The 18,222-nt window shown below is 34.2% G+C and overlaps 1 long non-coding RNA gene across 2 annotated transcripts; it reads left to right on the top strand.

Annotated features, from left to right (window-relative positions):
* The first annotated feature begins 3,497 nt into the window (after window positions 1-3,497).
* Window positions 3,498-12,951, top strand: LOC110892086. Of its 2 annotated transcripts, none has more exons than XR_002565821.2 (2): window positions 3,498-3,712; window positions 12,772-12,951. It is a non-coding gene; the product is annotated as an uncharacterized LOC110892086 (long non-coding RNA). The 2 variants fall into 2 exon arrangements; XR_002565822.2 differs by lacking the exon at window positions 3,498-3,712 and adding an exon at window positions 9,976-10,194.
* Window positions 12,952-18,222: the final 5,271 nt, after the last annotated feature.

Raw genomic sequence — 18,222 nt, 5'->3', positions numbered from 1 at the left:
AGAGATACAATCCCAAGTAGCCGGGTTAATATATTAATAGTAGTTTACATATGAGGGGATCAAGCCATTCGCACCCCTGCCATCCAATACCAGTGGGTATTGAAGGAGGTCCTAGTAAGCTTGACCCAGGTCCTTGCAGGATCTATACATTGGACAAGGCAAGAACCTTACCAAACCATTCCCTTAACCCCCGACCAGGTAGCCAACATATCTATATATAGACCGTAGAGATATGAATGTTGAAAATCTTTTATTTTATATAGATAGTAAAATAATGCCAAGACACCACGGACAAATGATAAGGAAGCTTCACCTTCAACATAAGAAACTAGTTATTAAAGTCATTAATACAAAACCAAATAAAAAGTGTCAAAAGATTAAAAATCAAAAGTATTACACTAAATGCTTGTCTTCACCAAGTGATGTAAGAGACTTAGGCAAACATGGCCTTTGATTGTCAAGAACTCTTACTATCAATCTTGGATCCCGAGACTACTACACACACTCTATGACGGATGATGGATGACGGTGGTGGATGTGGGTTGTAGTGATGGTGGAGTGTGGGTGAAATGGGAGAGAGGTGGTTTCCCAAGGGATGCCTTTGAAGTGAACCAAGCACCTCTATTTATAGCCTGCACAGAAGCCCGGACACGGCCCCGTGTCCACCCACTTTCTCTTTCTTCATTAATTGCACTTTGTCTGCATTAGCAATACACGCCCACGTGTCTGCTGGGCACGGCCCCGTGTGCAGAAGCGTATCAGTACTATCAAGATTTGCTTGGATTCTGCAAATCTTAGCGTTGACCACGGCCCGTGTCAAGCTGGGCACGCCCCCGTGTCAGGAATAGAATCTTCTATAGCTTTGTCCTTTCTGCAGACAATTGGCCACGCCCCCGTGTCCGCGGGGCACAGGGTCGTGCTCAGCCTTCTGTTCTCTTGTTTTTGCTTGGGAAGATGCTGTCAAGGGGTCGGGCATGCCACGTTTATTCCTTTTCTTGTAATTTTGTTAGGTTTTGCTGCATATTTGCTCCTTTTGTTCATTTACGCTCATTTAATCCTGAAAATATAAAAGGAAGACAAAAGCACACTTTTTCCAACATTAGTACTAAAAAGGGTTAGTTTTATGCCTCATTTAATGTAATTTATATGTTGCATTTTACTCACATCAGTAAGCATCAGCAGGGGGACCTTCATCCTTGAATTTGTCCTTGGCCCCCATTTCCCACCACTGCATTCCCCCAAGGATAACACTGGCGTCGATATAGAAGAACTTCTTCTTCCATTCCTTATCCTTGGAACTGGTAGGGATGTCCCTCAAGCAAGACACACCAATGTCTCGCCTATCAAAGGTGAAAAAGGGGGATTTCCAAACGAGAACGAAAAAAGCCCTAAAAACGGTAAGTTCTGGAATATGACCCAGGGCTCTGCAAGCAAATTCAAAATGTCGAAGTTTGACCAGCTCTAATGGATGCAGTTGGGAGATGTGAATGGGATAATGGTCAAGAACAGACTTACAAAACTTGGTGATTGGCAACTGAAAATTGCAGAATTTGAGAAAATCACTGAACAGAGTGATTTTGCCCTCTTTCAACAGAAACGCCGTATCTGTCTTTGACGGCAGTACCGGATTCCACTCCGCCTTAATGTTGTACTCTTGAACAAGATTGTTGAAAGATACAAGCCCCCATTTGCAATATAGGGCATCAGAACCTGCTTGGGCAGAAAAAGAAGACTCGCCAGTTTTGGAGGCCATCTTTGCAACAAAGAAATTGGAGAAGTGAAGAAATTATGAACAAAGATGAAAATGGAATTCCAAACCCTAAATGGGAAACCTATTTATAAGGGATAACAACGAATTCAAAAAGGCAAATGGATGGGAACGCGTGCCAAGACAGGGAAAATACAACTGTCATACTCATGATGACCTAACTGTCACATCTATTCCCATCACCGCCATTTTTCAAAAAAGTAACGGTACCCCACTCGAGAAACTTACACTCAAAGGGGGAATTTTGACTTTTCCTTTTTAGTCCGATCTCATGAACTTCATTTCATAACTTCGGACTGGGGGATATGACGAGGTATGACCCGGATCGGCTAACCCGACCCGGTCATCACCTATTATTTTATTACAAATACTTAATTACACATGTTTATTCTAAAATGTTCCATTCTGCATGGATAAACCACGTAACCAAATCCCCAAACTTTTGGGAAGATCATGCAAATCCCTAACTTATCGGAGCCCATACTAAGTTAGGGGAAACCCTAATGGTAAACTATAAATAGAGGTAAACATCAAAGGTATGATTCATTCTGCTCTCGTTTACTCTCCCTCTCTCTACACATATTCTTTACTCCCAAAGCCGAGACTTATTCTCACGCCGGAGGTGGTTACAGGAATAACCCCATTCCAGTAACGAGTCCTAACGGTGTTCTATTTTGCAGTCAGCTGTTCGGATCGCCAAAGAGTTGAAGTCCTAGCCGGAGCTTACCTGTAAGGTCAGTGTTTCTTCAACGGGTAACAAATATCGGTTACAAAATAGGATTTTATATAATTCTCATTCTTTGTAGTTTTTTTTATTTCTTATCAAAATTAAATTCTTTAACCCGTGTATCACATGTGACACCCGGCTTTTCAGGCCGTACCGTACAATTGTAGCACATGTTGTAAATAGGTAATAGGGCCATATTTGACTGATTATGATGTTTTTATGTGAAATTTAATGAGTTGGTAAATTTAAACTTTGATAAAAATTATGTTGGCAACGGTAAGATAAACGATTATCGCCTAACGGTTAAAATGCGAAACGAATGTCGGTGACCACACGATTAGTGTTAAAATCCTAAAAATAGTCTGTTATGATTAAAATAATTATTTTAATCAAATCCATGTGGAAAAATAATTTAAAACGCTAGGAAACTCTATTTTTTCGAGTTTAAGCGCGTACCGCGTGACGCAACGCGTGTACCGACAAAATACTGTCAACACAGCCTTTCAAGGCAACTGATAATCATTTTATTAAAAATTTGATGAGTTTATTACTTTAGAACGATAAAAATAAATAAAAAAGCTTAAATTCCTATTTTTGCGATTTTAAACGCGTACCGCGCAGCACAGCTCGCATACTGCCAAATACCGGCAACGTAGCCAGTCCAGGCAAACAAAATATTGTTCAATAATATTTTGGTGAGTTTATTTTTATAGAGTGTTAAAAATAATTTAAAACGCATTAAAACGGGATTAAAACACTAGATAAAATACCTGGTATCCAGTAAAATACCAGTTTTTAGCCAAAATTATATATACATGTATATGTATATATATATAAATCAGATATATATATATATATGAGGGAAGGGGGACATGTGTTTGTGGGAGTCTTCACTCTCTCTCCTCTTCCATGTCCTCATTGGCTAAGAAAGGAGGCATGCATGACTCATGATTAGCACACCTTCCAACCTCCTCCATAAACCAAGAAGAAAATCAATTTAAAACAATCCCATCCCCCTCTCTCTCTCTCTTATTCACGGCTGCACACACACAACACACACCAAATTTCAAAATTTCAACCAAGTTCTTGAATGTTCATACTCATTACAAGGTGTTTATGAGTCTAAATGGTGATCTAGAAGTGATTTCAAGGTGTTTCAAGCCACAATCAAGTCCAATATCACCAAATTTTACTAAAAATCATTTAAGAACTTGAAGGTATAAAATTTATTTTAGAAACCATGTTTTTGATTCTTGATGATGTTGTTAATGATAGAAGTTTCTCAAAGTTCTTGAAATTATTCACAAACTTGAAACATAAAAACAAATGGTTTTTTTTTGAATAAAATAAAAATGGATGTATGTGTATGTATACATGGGGCCGTACACATGTGTGTGTATTAGAATGTGAGTTTTAATTTTTGATTGATTCATGTTTGATTGATTTTGAAAGATGATGCATGCATGTTTAAAAGTTGTGATATGGAAGCTTTTTGATTTGAAATGAGCTTATGTGAAAAGTAAATTTTTGATCATGATTATATAAGTATATAGTCGTTTATGTATATGTAAGTGTGCATGCATATGAATTTTTGATGTTAAAAGTCTTAAATGGGTAAGAATGTGCATGATTTGCACATATGATAAATGATGTGATGATAATCATGTGTAGAATTTGATTGTTCTTGAATACTTGAACATGATTAAATATGTGCTAGATGTATATATTTTAGTTCATATAAAATGATGATGATGTTACATGGATGCATTAGATGCATTTACTTGAACATGCATGATGATGTGTGATCATAAAAAGGTGATTTGAGTATGATTTAGTAAAAATCAGTTTTAATCAGATTATAAACCCTAAAATAAAGTTATTTTAAAGTGTTTCATGATATAAAACTTTGTCATAATGTTTGCTAGCTTTGCATGTTGTACTTCATGCATTAAAAGTTGTAAAATACGTGAAATCGCATGATTTATGTGACTTGCACAAAAACTGCACTAATCTGATTATAACCACTATTTTAATCAGTAAATAACATGTATTGTGTTAAAATATCAAGTCGTTTCGAGTTGGAATGATTATAGTAACGTTTAACGCAAAACTATGCGTTAAAACGGTCAAAAATCGGCTTTTCGAGTGATTTTTATAAAACTAAATTAGATTTATAAGTAAACTGATATTTTTAGTTTAAAAATAAGTATTTTAACTAATTTTAAGTTTACTTGGTGTTTGGTTGGTCATACGTGACTTCCGACGCCCAAAAACGCTACCGAATCGCTAAAATACGCATTTTTCAAAGAAAACTAGTATGGGTGAATTTTGAGTGAATCTTATGTGATAAAATGTATTAAGTGATTGGAACATGTAAATATGATAATATGTTAAGTGTTAGTTTGATAATGGGAAATTTAGACTATGTATGTATGCATGTACGTTTTGTGCGGTAGAAACGGTAAAACTGCGTTAAATGTGTAATTTGTTTGTCGAGCATGAAATTTGGTACTTATGAGATGTTTTAGGCATAATTGCTATAAAATGATAAAATGGATGAGTTAACAAGATTTCGCGTGTTTCGGTGTTAAATTATGTGAACATTTGTGTATATATATTATGACCCGCAAATCATAAACATATTGCGTATAAACGGGAATGTTCACGGATTTACACAATATTGGTCACCAATAAAGTCGTCCAAGTCGCAAAATCATAAAATATATATATATATATATATATATATATATATATATATATATATATATATATATATATATATATATATATATATATATATATATATATATATATATATGGACTCATATATATTAATATGCCAACATAATCAAAAATGACAACTTTTCGAGAAAATCTCAAAGTTATCTGATAATTCTAAGAAATAGAGAAACTTAGGATTCTTGTGATTAAATATATATTGATTTAGAGTTGTTCCCATATTAGGACATATATAATCAATTTCTGGGATTACGGTATTAAAATACGCACCCAAAGGTGAGGTGAGTGTTACTAAACCCCTCTTTTTACTGCTTTATATATATTTTGGGGGTAGAACACGCCAATAAAAGGGTTTAATAATGTTTTTGAAACAAAACATACCTTTTGATATAAATTATATATTTAAACTTTCTTGGACTAATGTAATAAGATCCATAAGGATCAAAACAATTTAACTATAATGTGATTGTAACGGACATTAAGACTTAATGTTTTAAAATCTATGTTTTAAATTAAGTAAAATATCCAACAGACTAATGCATCGATCATCAAGATATAAATGGGCACCAGCTTCCGTCACCACTACGTTTTATATTCCGATGCGACGTTTTTGGGGTGTGACAGAAGTTGGTATCAGAGCCAATGGTTGTTAGGGAACTAGATGTTTTCGGAGGAAAACACTAGACTTCAACCGAAGAATTTTGAGATTTAATGTCCAAAATTCCCGAAGCCAAGATTTTTAAATAAATGTGGAAATTTTATCATGTATGAAAACCTTTATATGTTTATGTGTATACGTGATTTTCTGTTTATTTGGACATTATGTGTTACTATTCACGTTGATCACACACTTACTTTGTATGGTTACGATATGTCACGTCTCGGCTTATAGAGTCATTAGTAGTTCCGCTCACTGATACTGTCGAGCCTATACTTGAAATTCTTTCATCCGTCGTTACAGAATCGTTTATTCTGCTATTCGAGTTGCGTGTTTTGCTACACCTCTTTTAAGTCTACACTCGCCATAGGAAGAGGAGCCGACCCGTTAGAGAAATCGCATCGACTTTGAGAGCTGAGACAACGTCCACTTTGAAGAAACAGAAGGAGATTTGGGTCAATCGTTCTCACCGTGATTGTCAGTTCGCCACGTTACGCATGGAGACGATGAAGGACTCAGAGGGACAGATGGACTAGTGTGATGAGCTAGAAGAGCTTGTTAGGAAGATGTTGGACTTCCAGGGATTGAAGCGTTAGTTGTTGTTTGTTTTGTATGTCCCATTTGATGAACCCTATGTATGGCTTGCATGCCAAATTTTTAGATATTTAGAAGGAAATTTCACATAGGCTTGTTGAGGGTGTTGATGTAGACATCCCAAATTTTAATTAGTCTTCGTACTAAAAACAAGCTTTGTAATTTCTGGTATAAATATCGAATGGGTTCCTTTTGGTTTAAAAATTGTTCTTTGTAATGTGTGGATGTTATACATGTGCAATGTTTGGTCCACTACTGTTTAATGATTAAATTATTTTTGGTTATCGTCTTATGTGATTATTATCGTTGTAAATAATAGAAATGACGAAAGGCCACCAAAAGCGAGACAAGGTTCTGGACTACCTATTACCCCAAAAGAGTTGGCACAACTCATAGCCCAACACGTTAATACTGCCATGGAACAGCGCGATGCTAACCAAAATAATGGCCAGGGACGTGGACGTGATGCTCACAGGCATGGTTTTGGTGGGACACAGAATCGGAAACCCTTCAGGTAGCATAATGATCGGAAAGATTTCGTAGTTCCTTTGTTATGATATAATCGGAGCATAAATCTGATTTTTCATTAACTTTGTGAACAGTACATAAATGTACATACAAAACAATCCAGGGTCGTAACACAAGATTATTTGCTGGTACCCTATGCAATGGCGTGGCAACGGTATGCGTGAGGTCAGACCGTCACAGCGGGTCGACCATTCAAATAATTCCGCATTCCGAGCCTAGATCTGGGGATTCGCGAGAGCGAAAGTTTGAGAAAAGATACCAATGAGAAGTGTGGTAAGGAACGCAGATTGGAAAAGCGTGTGTAGCTAACCCTAGAGAGAATCGGGAAAGGATAGTGCCAGGGATGGCAGGAGTGGTCTTGAGAGGAAGACTCATGAGGATGAGTGGATAAAGTGCGCCAGATGTGGTCGGACTAGACATATGACTCCGAGTGCTCTGCCAAGAGTACATTGGATGGAGTTACGTTCAAAGGATGCTACGAGTGTGGTGAGCAAGGACATTTCGAGAGAGATTGTCGGAAAATGAAGGGTCAGAATGCTAGGGGTAGAGCGTTCAAGCTAAATATTGGGAAGGCACGAGACGATCTTGCTGTTGTTACCAGCATGTTTCGAATCAAAAACCAATCAATGTTCATACTTTTAATACCAAAGCTGATTTGAGTTTTGTTCGAAAAACTCTGAACCATTTTTGTGTTCACCTACAAGTAAGTTGAGTATAAAATGCCCGATAGAACTAGCAATTGGTAAGTTGATGGAAACTATTGAGGTCGCTTGCAGTTGTAGTATTTAGTTAGGTGATCGTAGTTCTAGTGTTGGTTTAGTTCCAGTGGAGCTGGGGAGCTTTGACGAAGATGCGAGGATGGATTGATTATCCAAGAATGAAGGAGGGATTATTGCTCGGAGAAGCAAGCTAGGATACCTAATTCTGATGATGGAAAGGTGGTAGTTGTTCGCGAAGACCGACCAAGTCGAGTGTCGAGTTTCGAGTGTTGAGTATTGATGGTTGAGAGTTGTCAGTTTTGTAAGGATGCTCAGGTGGTTACAAAAAGGGGCTATCCTGCGTTCTTAGTTAACGTGGTGGATACAAAAGCCGAATATAGGAATACCGGAGAGATTCCTATTGTTTGAAATTATCCAGAAGCTTTCCCTAAAAAGACTTATCTGGATTGCCCCCCCCCCCCGCAAGACAGATCGAATTTCAAATCGATCTGGCACACGGTGTTGCACCCAGTTGCACAATCTCCTTATAGATTAAGCACCATCTAAGAATGATAGAAATGTCAAATCAGATTCAAGAGTTATTAGACAAGGGTTTCATTCGACCAAGCTTTTCAGTTTAAGGTGCATCTGTTTGTTGAGAGAAAGAAGGATGGATCCTTCAGGAGGTGCGATGATTTCAGAAAACTGAACAAGTTGACTATCCAGAATCGGTACCCTTTTACTGAGGATTGAAAATTTGTTCAATCAAACTACCGGGACTCAGCTGCTACACGAAGATCGATCTACGATTGGGATACTATCAGTTGAAGGTTGCTGCCGAAGATATGATGAGGACTACTTTTCGAACCCTATATGGCCATTACGAGTTACTAGTCATACTTTTTGACTAAATTAATGCGCCATTTATATTCGTGGATCTCATGAATAGGGTATGGAAACCCTAATCGGATGAATTCGTGATAATATTCACCGATGACATACTTGCTTTCATGCGAGCCAAGGAAACTCATGAGAAACATTGAAGAAACTATTGGAATTCCAGATTAAAGATTTAGTTTTGTTAAAGGAGTTATCTTGAGAGAGATGCTAGTAGGTTTAGAAGAGGAAAGAAAAGCTGAGCCACATTGACTTAGTCCTTTCGAGAGCCCATCTTGAGTTGGACCAGTCGCTTATAGGCTCAAGCTACCATCAGGATGGAGAACGTTGAGATGTGAGATTAGGAATTGAGAATGTATGTAATATAGGTCTACGAAGATTCTTTGTAAGAATCAAAGTTTCTCACAGAAACTATAAGACTATATTCATTAAACCTGTTTTTGTTGTTTTCACCCAATGTGAAAACAAAACCTGTAGAGTAAAAATTTCGGGGACGAAATTTCCTAAACAGGGGGAGACTGTGACACCCGGCTTTTCAGGCCGTACCGTACAATTGTAGCACATATTGTAAATAGGTAATAGGGCCATATTTAACTGATTATGATGTTTTTATGTGAAATTTAATGAGTTGGTAAATTTAAACTTTGATAAAAATTATGTTGGCAATGGTAAGATAAACGATTATCGCGTAAGGGTTAAAATGCGAAACGAACGTCGGTGACCACCCGATTAGTGTTAAATTCCTAAAAATAGTCTGTTATGATTAAAATAATTATTTTAAACAAATCCGTGTGGAAAAATAATTTAAGACGCTAGGAAACTCTATTTTTTCGAGTTGACGCAACGCGTGTACCGACAAAATACTGTCAACACAGCCTGTCAAGGAAACTGTTAATCATTTTAGTAATAATTTGATGAGTTTATTACTTTAGAATGATAAAAATAAATAAAAACGCTTAAATTCCTATTTTAGCGATTTTAAACGCGTACCGCGCAGCACAGCGCGCATACTGCCAAATACCGGCAACGTAGCGAGTCCAGGCAAACAAAATATTGTTCAATAATATTTTGGTGAGTTTATTTTAATAGAGTGTTAAAAATAATTTAAAACGCACTAAAACGGGATTAAAACGCTAGATAAAATACCCGGTATCCAGTAAAATACCGGTTTTTAGCCTAAATTATATATACATGTATATGTATATGTATATATATATATATATATATGAGGGAAGGGGGACATGTGTTTGTGGGAGACTTCACTCTCTCTCCTCTTTCATGCCCTCATTGGCTAAGAAAAGAGGCATGCATGACTCATGATTAGCACACCTTCCAACCTCCTCCATAAACCAAGAAGAAAATCAATTTAAAACAATCACATTCCCTCTCTCTCTCTCTTATTCACGGCTGCACACACACAACACACACCAAATTTCGAAATTTCAACCAAGTTCTTGAATGTTCATACTCATTACAAGGTGTTTATGAGTCCAAATGGTGATCTAGAAGTGATTTCAAGGTGTTTCAAGCCACAATCAAGTCCAATATCACCAAATGTTACTAAAAATCATTTAATAACTTAAAGGTATAAAATTTATTTTAGAAACCTTGTTTTTGATTCTTGATGATGTTGTTAATGATAGAAGTTTCTCAAAGTTCTTGAAATTATTCACAAACTTGAAACATAAAAACAAATGGATTTTTTTTAATAAAATAAAAATGGATGTATGTGTGTGTATACATGGGGCCGTACACATGTATGTGTGTATTAGAATGTGAGTTTTAATTTTTGATGGATTCATGTTTGATTGATTTTGAAAGATGATGCATGCATGTTTAAAAGTTGTGATATGGAAGCTTTTTGATTTGAAATGAGTTTATGTGAAAAGTAAATTCTTGATCATGATTATATAAGTATGTAGCCGTGTATGTATGTGTAAGTGTGCATGCATATGAATTTTGAATTTTTGATGTTAAAAGTCTTAAATGGGTAAGAATGTGCATGATTTGCACTTATGATAAATGATGTGATGATAATCATGTGTAGAATTTGATTGTTCTTGAATACTTGAACATGATTAAATATGTGCTAGAGGTATATATTTTAGTTCATAAAAAATGATGATGATGTTACATGGATGCATTAGATGCATTTACTTGAACATGCATGATGATGTGTGATAATAAAAAGGTGATTTGAGTATGATTTAGTAAAAATCCATTTTAATCAGATTATAAACACTAAAATAAAGTTATTTTAAAGTGTTTAATGATATAAAACTTTGTCATAATGTTTGCTAGCTTTGCATGTTGTACTTCATGCATTAAAAGTTGTAAAATACGTAAAATCGCATGATTTATGTGACTTGCACAAAAACTGCACTAATCTGATTATAACCACTATTTTAATCAGTAAATAACATATATTGTGTTAAAATATCAAGTCGTTTCGAGTTGGAATGATTATAGTAACGTTTAACGCAAAACTATGCGTTAAAACGGTCAAATATCGGCTTTTCGAGTGATTTTTATAAAACAAAATTAAATCAGTAAGTTAACTGATATTTTAAGTTTAAAAATAAGTATTTTAACTAATTTTAAGTTACTTGGTGTTTGGTTGGTCATATGTGACTTCCGACGCCCGAAAATGCTACCGAATCGCAAAAATACGCATTTTTCAAAAACACTAGTATGGGTGAATTTTGAGTGAATCTTATGTGATAAAATGTATTAAGTGATTGAAACATGTAAATATGATAATATGTTAAGTGATAATTTGATAATGGGAAATTTAGACTATGTATGTATGCATGTACGTTTTGTGCGGTAGAAACGGTAAAACTGCGTTAAATGTGTAATTTGTTTGTCGAGCATGAAATTTGGTACTTATGAGATGTTTTAGGCATAATTGCTATAAAATGATAAAATGGATGAGTTAACAAGATTTCGCGTGTTTCGGTGTTAAATTATGTGAATATTTGTGTATATATATTATGACCCGCAAATCATAAACATATTGCGTATAAACGGGAGTGTCAAAGGATTTACACAATATTGGTCACCAATAAAATCGTTCAAGTCGCAAAATCATAAAAATATATATATGGACTCATATATATTAATATGCCAACATAATCAAAAATGACAACTTTTCGAGAAAATCTCAAAGTTATGTGATAATTCTAAGAAACAGAGAAACTTAGGATTTTTGTGATTAAATGTATATTGAATTAGAATTGTTCCCATATCAGGACATATATAATCAATTTCTGGGGTTGCGGTATTAAAATACGCACCCAAAGTGAGTGTCACTAAACCCCTCTTTTTACTGCTTTATATATATTTTGGGGGTAGAACACGCCAATAAAAGGGTTTAATAATGTTTTTGAAACAAAACATACCTTTTGATATAAATTATATATTTTCATTGAAAATATATGGATTTTTGGGAAATTATATGTATATATATTTCGGGATGAAATGATTTTGAAGAATAAATATGTTTCGGGTGGAAACGGGATTATGCACGGTGTTTGGGGGAAAACGACCCTATAGTTGGTACGAATATTGCTTGGTCTCAAGAGAGTGAGTATCAGCATAGGCTTACATTTCGGTGGGGATTTCAGGGGATTCGTACAACATCGTGTATTAAATTGTCATATTAGTAGGATATATATATTGTACGTGAGGCAGACATCATATTGTTCTTCGAGAAAGAACCCTGCGCCCATGATGTCGTTTAATCAGTTTAAGTATTGCACGCGATGAATTGTTGGTAGATCTATCGGGTTGACAACCCCGTCGTGACCGGTCGCCCCGTGTCAATGTCAAACGACAAATTAATATTTTGTTCATTGTCTAGCTTTGATTATCCCTGCATGGTTAATTTATAGTTCGTATCGTCTAGCTAACATACGAGCCTGAACGTTGACACTATAATTTAATACACAAAACCTGGGCAGTATTACTATTGTCGGAGTAATGACCCGATGGGAGGCCCATGGATTTTATCAAAGGAGTAAAATGGACTTTCTAAAATTACATGGATGTTTTCAATTAAACACCTAATCAGAAAGTTTTCCTTGGAATAAAATTTGTTAGTAAACAAATAAGTGAACTCACATTCCTTTGTGTTGACACTTGATTTTAACATGTTCTACAGGTACTTGAGCTCGGCTTCGGGAATTATGGCGTATCTTGTGTTTGTAGATGCATGTTTTGTCACTTAAACTGTTGGACTGACTTTTAAACTTTCTGGGACTAATGTAATAAGATCCATAAGGATCAAAACAATTTAACTATAATGTGATTGTAACGGACATTAAGACTTCATGTTTTAAAATCTATGTTTTAAATTAAGTAAAATGTCCAACAAACTAATGCATCGATCATCAAGATATAAATGGGCACCAGCTTCCGTCACCACTACGTTTTATATTCCGCTGCGACGTTTTTAGGGTGTGACATCACACGGGTAGATAACAAAACACATATTTGTAAATTACTTTACTAATCTATATACTATAGTCAATTATATGTTACAATCTTTTCATACAATGGTTTATATTTCTTTTGAGATGATACTGTTTGAAATTTTAACCAAGCTCAATGGTAAAGCAATTCATCGGTTAAAAATATAGATGATTAATAACTAATAAAATATACTTATGTTCATTCATTGTAGTACCTACCGTGATTATTATTTGACGTGTGTCTTTTAAAGCAAATAAGGTACAAGTTATTTTCTCCATGAATTTTGGGTGGTGTAAAAAGAAAAAGATCGACTATGATGTTTGTTTTTCATTGTAAAATTGCAGAACTGTCATACATTTGGGAAGCCAGTTAAATGTTCTTGGACAAACAGAGGAATTTATGTAATGTTACTTTATTTGCATTACTTTTATTTATACACTTATGATTAAGATTAATGTAATTTAAATTTTCCTACCCGGGTTTCTACCCGGGTGATAACCTAGTTATATATATATATATATATACATATATATATACATATATATACATATATATACATATATATATATATATACATATATATACATATATATATATATATATATACATATATATATATATATATATATATATATATATATATATATATATATATATATATATATATATATATATGTAGGATTAGGTTCAAACGTGAACAAAATCCCAAGAGTGAACTGCGTGAACTGATCTGGGCCCGTGCTTTTTATGATCTTGAGATTAAAGTGAGTGGCATGATAGTAAATATGTGGTTAATTTTTTTCATTTAATTAAATAAAAAAGGGTATATCTGTAATTTTCATTTTAAATTGATTGCATAAATCTCGTTCTCTCTCACAAATCAATATTCAAACTTTCTTCAACATCCAATTTTCTCTCACCTTCAACAGAATCGAAGAAAAAATAGGGGTTGTTCGCCGGATCGTTTTATCACCTGAAAACTCTGTTCCTCGTCTCATAGTTTTTCTGATCAACAGGTGAAGTTCGCTGGATCGTTTCTCAGATTCGAATCGAACAAATAGGTGAAGTTCACTGGATCGCTGGATCGCTGATCAACAGGTGAAGTTCGCTGGATCGCCGGATCGCTGCATCGCCGGAATCGAAGAAAAAAAGCCGGATCTCTCGATTTCTCTTGGTATGTTTTTTGGAGATTTAGTGTTTTGTGTTTGTGCATTTTGTATCAAATCAAATCCCTAACAAGATAACCGCATCTGATCCGTCGTCGTTTTGATCTCTCTCCGGTCACCATGGCAGATGTACATAGTGAATTGATATAGATTTGGTAGATTTATAGATGCAGATGTACTTATTATTGTAATTCTATAATGTTTGTTGCTAAAATTAGAATCGCACTTCGATTATTGTGAAAAAGTTGTTCAGTCAGGTTTATTTTGGGTTAATCTAGCCCGAGGTGATGTTTTGCTGCATTTTACGTTATTGTGTTGTTTAGATTTGGAGAATTTGGAGAATAATGAACTTCTGTGTAGTGTGATTCCAGATCTGTGGAATGATTGAATGAAATGATTGATGTGTTTTGTGGAAGTATGCTGGATAGTGATCTAGTTATGTGTGGTTATGGATTTGATTTTGAGTGTTGTGATGTTGCAGTTGCCGAGCATAGGGATCAGTCCGCAGTTTATTACGTTTACGAATGTAACGATGGAGTCAGATAAGTTTATATGTGTTCGTGAAACGTCGCCGCAAAATAGTGTGGTGATCACTGACATGAACATGCCAATGCAGCCACTACGTAGGCCGATTACTACTGACTCGGCTCTTATAAATCCGATTTCGAAGATTCTGGCTTTAAAAGGTACAATTTGATATTAGGTCGTGAAATTATGCGTTAGTCGCTTTGTTTCTGCCGTCTAATTTATTTAGCAACCAACTGGCTTGCCTTCTGATATATTTGAATCGCCAGACTCTTGTTAGTGACAACTGTGATCTCTGATCCAGTTTGATTTCTCCCCATCTGTTATTCTATTTTCATGCTTTTTGTGTTTCAATGCGATGTACACATGTGTATTCTGATTTAATGCGATGTACACGTGTATTCTGATTTTGCTCTGTGTTTTAATGCGATGTACACATGTGTATTCTGATTTTAACACGATGTACACTTGTGAATTATGCAAAGTATTAGTTGCTGAGTTTTTTTGTGCTATTATATGAGATGTCGTTAACGAGAAAAGTGGACATGGAAGGTCAATAAGGATGATTCACATATGTTTGTTTGCTTGGTCGATAAGGATGATTCAGCATACAACGTGGCGAATAGTTGTAAAAGATTATGTTTTTTTGTTTTTTCGATTTTGTTGGGTTTATTGTTTTTACGAACTGGAACTTGTAATTATATGTTTTTTGTTTGGTTTGGAAAACATTATGGAACTTGTAATTTGTTAAATATAAAATAGTTTTACAGGTATTGTTTCTATGTATGTATTATGTAGCTAATTACACATATAAACGATGCTGAGTACATATGTGTACTGTTCTATTTATATCCAAGTACACATGTGTATACCGTTGAAATATGAAGGTTACGTGGATCTTAAAAATCAAAATTTGAATTCTCGTGATGAAATTTGAAATAAAAATTAAAATTAAAATCTGGTGATTTGTTGTTTGTTTTGATAATTATCTTATTAATAAATAAAACATAATGTGGATAATGAATTTAAAATAGGAAAGATGTAACTTAATTCAATTATTAAAAAATGATTTAAATCTAATTTTTTATATAATTACAATCCTACCCTTAACAACTAAAAAGGAAATCAAGGGTCTAGATCTGTTCACGCAGTTCACTCTTGGGAGGTTGTTCACGCTTGAACCCTACCCTATATATATATATATATATATATATATATATATATATATATATATATATATATATATATTTATATATATATGGTAGAGTTCTAGAGTGAACACTAAGTTGAGAGTGAAGTGTGTGAACTACTCTTGGCCATTAGATTACATCATCTAGAGATTTTTAAACAATGGCAAGATTGTAATTATAATGTTATAACTTCTCTTTAAAATAATTGACATAAGGATATTTTCGACATTTATAAAATGCATTTATTAATCAATATAATCAAAATCCTTAAAATCTACTAGTTTCCTTTAATACAAGATACAAAGATGTTAGTTTATACGCATGTGTATAGTCTTGTTAGTATAAGTTTATACAAGATACACAAATGTTAGTTTATCACATGTGTACAGTCTCGCTAACTATCAGTTTATACAAGATACACAGCTGTTAGTTTATATACATGTGTACAATCTCTCTAACTATTAGTTTATAGAAGATACATAACTGTTAGTTTATACACATGTATACTGACTTTTATACAACTGTGTATTATATTCAGAAATGGTTACATATATGTATACTAACAACATAGCATATTATGCATGCACACGAGTAGATTCATATAAAAATTATGAAATTAGTGAAAACGAAACAAGTCACATGTATGTAAATTCGTAATTTGCATATGTGTATATATGTAACATCCAGTATTTTTGCATTTACATTTATTTCCCATCGTACTTGTATCTGATTATCCTCCCGTATAACATTTTATCATTCATATTTTATTTAATAAGAAGTTATTTTTTAAACAAATATATACATATATACATATATATATATATATACATATATACATACACACACATATATATATATATCATCTCCAATAATGTTGCAAAATAAAAATTTGAATTTCATGATCTATATATAAGTGAGTTAGTAGAATTGATTCTTTAGCAATTATTTATTTTTATTTCATTTTATACGAATAGGAAAAATAAACAAATTACTATTACTATTTAACTTACACTTTATTTTGATAACTTAATATTTAATTAGTTGATTTTCATAAATGAGTATGGAAATGATAACTTAATATTTAATTAGGGGCTGTTTGGTAGCTTCTGAATGGTCATTAAGAGGCTACCTCTTAATGGAACCATTAAGAATTTTACCAGTGAGAAGGTAGAAGAATGTGACATGTGATGATTTACCATTCAGAGGTTACCTCTTAACCATTCAGACTTGAGGTTGCCTCTTATTCATTCAGAGATTTTAAATCATTAAGAGGTAGCATCTGAATGGTCATTAAGAGGCTACCAAACAGCCGCTTAGTTGATTTTCATAAATGAGAGAGAGAGAGAGAGATGAGAAAACTAAGGGATTTTAATTAAAAATACTTGGCTAATGTCCATCTTACCCTTTTAATCTAAAAAATGATTAAGGGCCAAGATTAGTTCACTCAGTTCACTCTCAGTAAGTTGTTCACTCTTGCACCTAATCCTATATATATATGGGGTCAAGATTTAGAGAAAACGGTAGAAAGTGTGAGAACGGTGAGAACGCCTATGGATCGTCTGATCAAAACAATCTGTGGACTAGATTGGCGCGGTGGCGTTTTCGTAAATAACACGAATTCTATTAAGTGGGCGTGCTTCATTAAGAGTAAAACGGTCTTTACACTTCTATACCAAAACGCCAAAATAATGAACAAAATGCCATTACGGACCAAAACACATCCCTATATAAACAAAAACATCCCAGACATAAAAACACACCCCCTAGAATCTGAAACACCATATTTTCTACTATATACCATTCATCTTACAAACGCCAAAATCCCCAAAACATCAAACACACCTACTCAAAAAACGCCATATTTTACTATATACCAATCATCTTAGAAAACGCCAAAACACTCAAACATCAAAGATTCCAAAAAATCGACGTTTCTTTCAGATACACTATTTCCTTAATAAAACGCCAAAATGGCAAATATCGTTTCTTGTATATTCAATATTGTTCTAACGCCAAGTTTCGGAGAATGCATTCTTCCCTGAGGTGCTGTGACTCAAATAATATTTTGCTACATGAGATGGACAAATCATAAACGAAAAGATGATGGGGTCAGAGTTATGTCATTTTTTGTGTTTTGTTAATGATGAATATTATAATAGCATGAAGAGACGAATGACACTGATGAGTTGTTTGAAGATACATATTCAAAAAAAAAAAAACAAAAAACAAAAAACTCATGTCATTTTGTCTTTCCAAACG

Source organism: Helianthus annuus, chromosome 11 (assembly GCF_002127325.2).
Source record: "Helianthus annuus cultivar XRQ/B chromosome 11, HanXRQr2.0-SUNRISE, whole genome shotgun sequence".
NCBI classification, from domain to species: Eukaryota; Viridiplantae; Streptophyta; class Magnoliopsida; order Asterales; family Asteraceae; genus Helianthus; species Helianthus annuus.
This window is presented reverse-complemented; position numbering and strand designations above follow the sequence as displayed.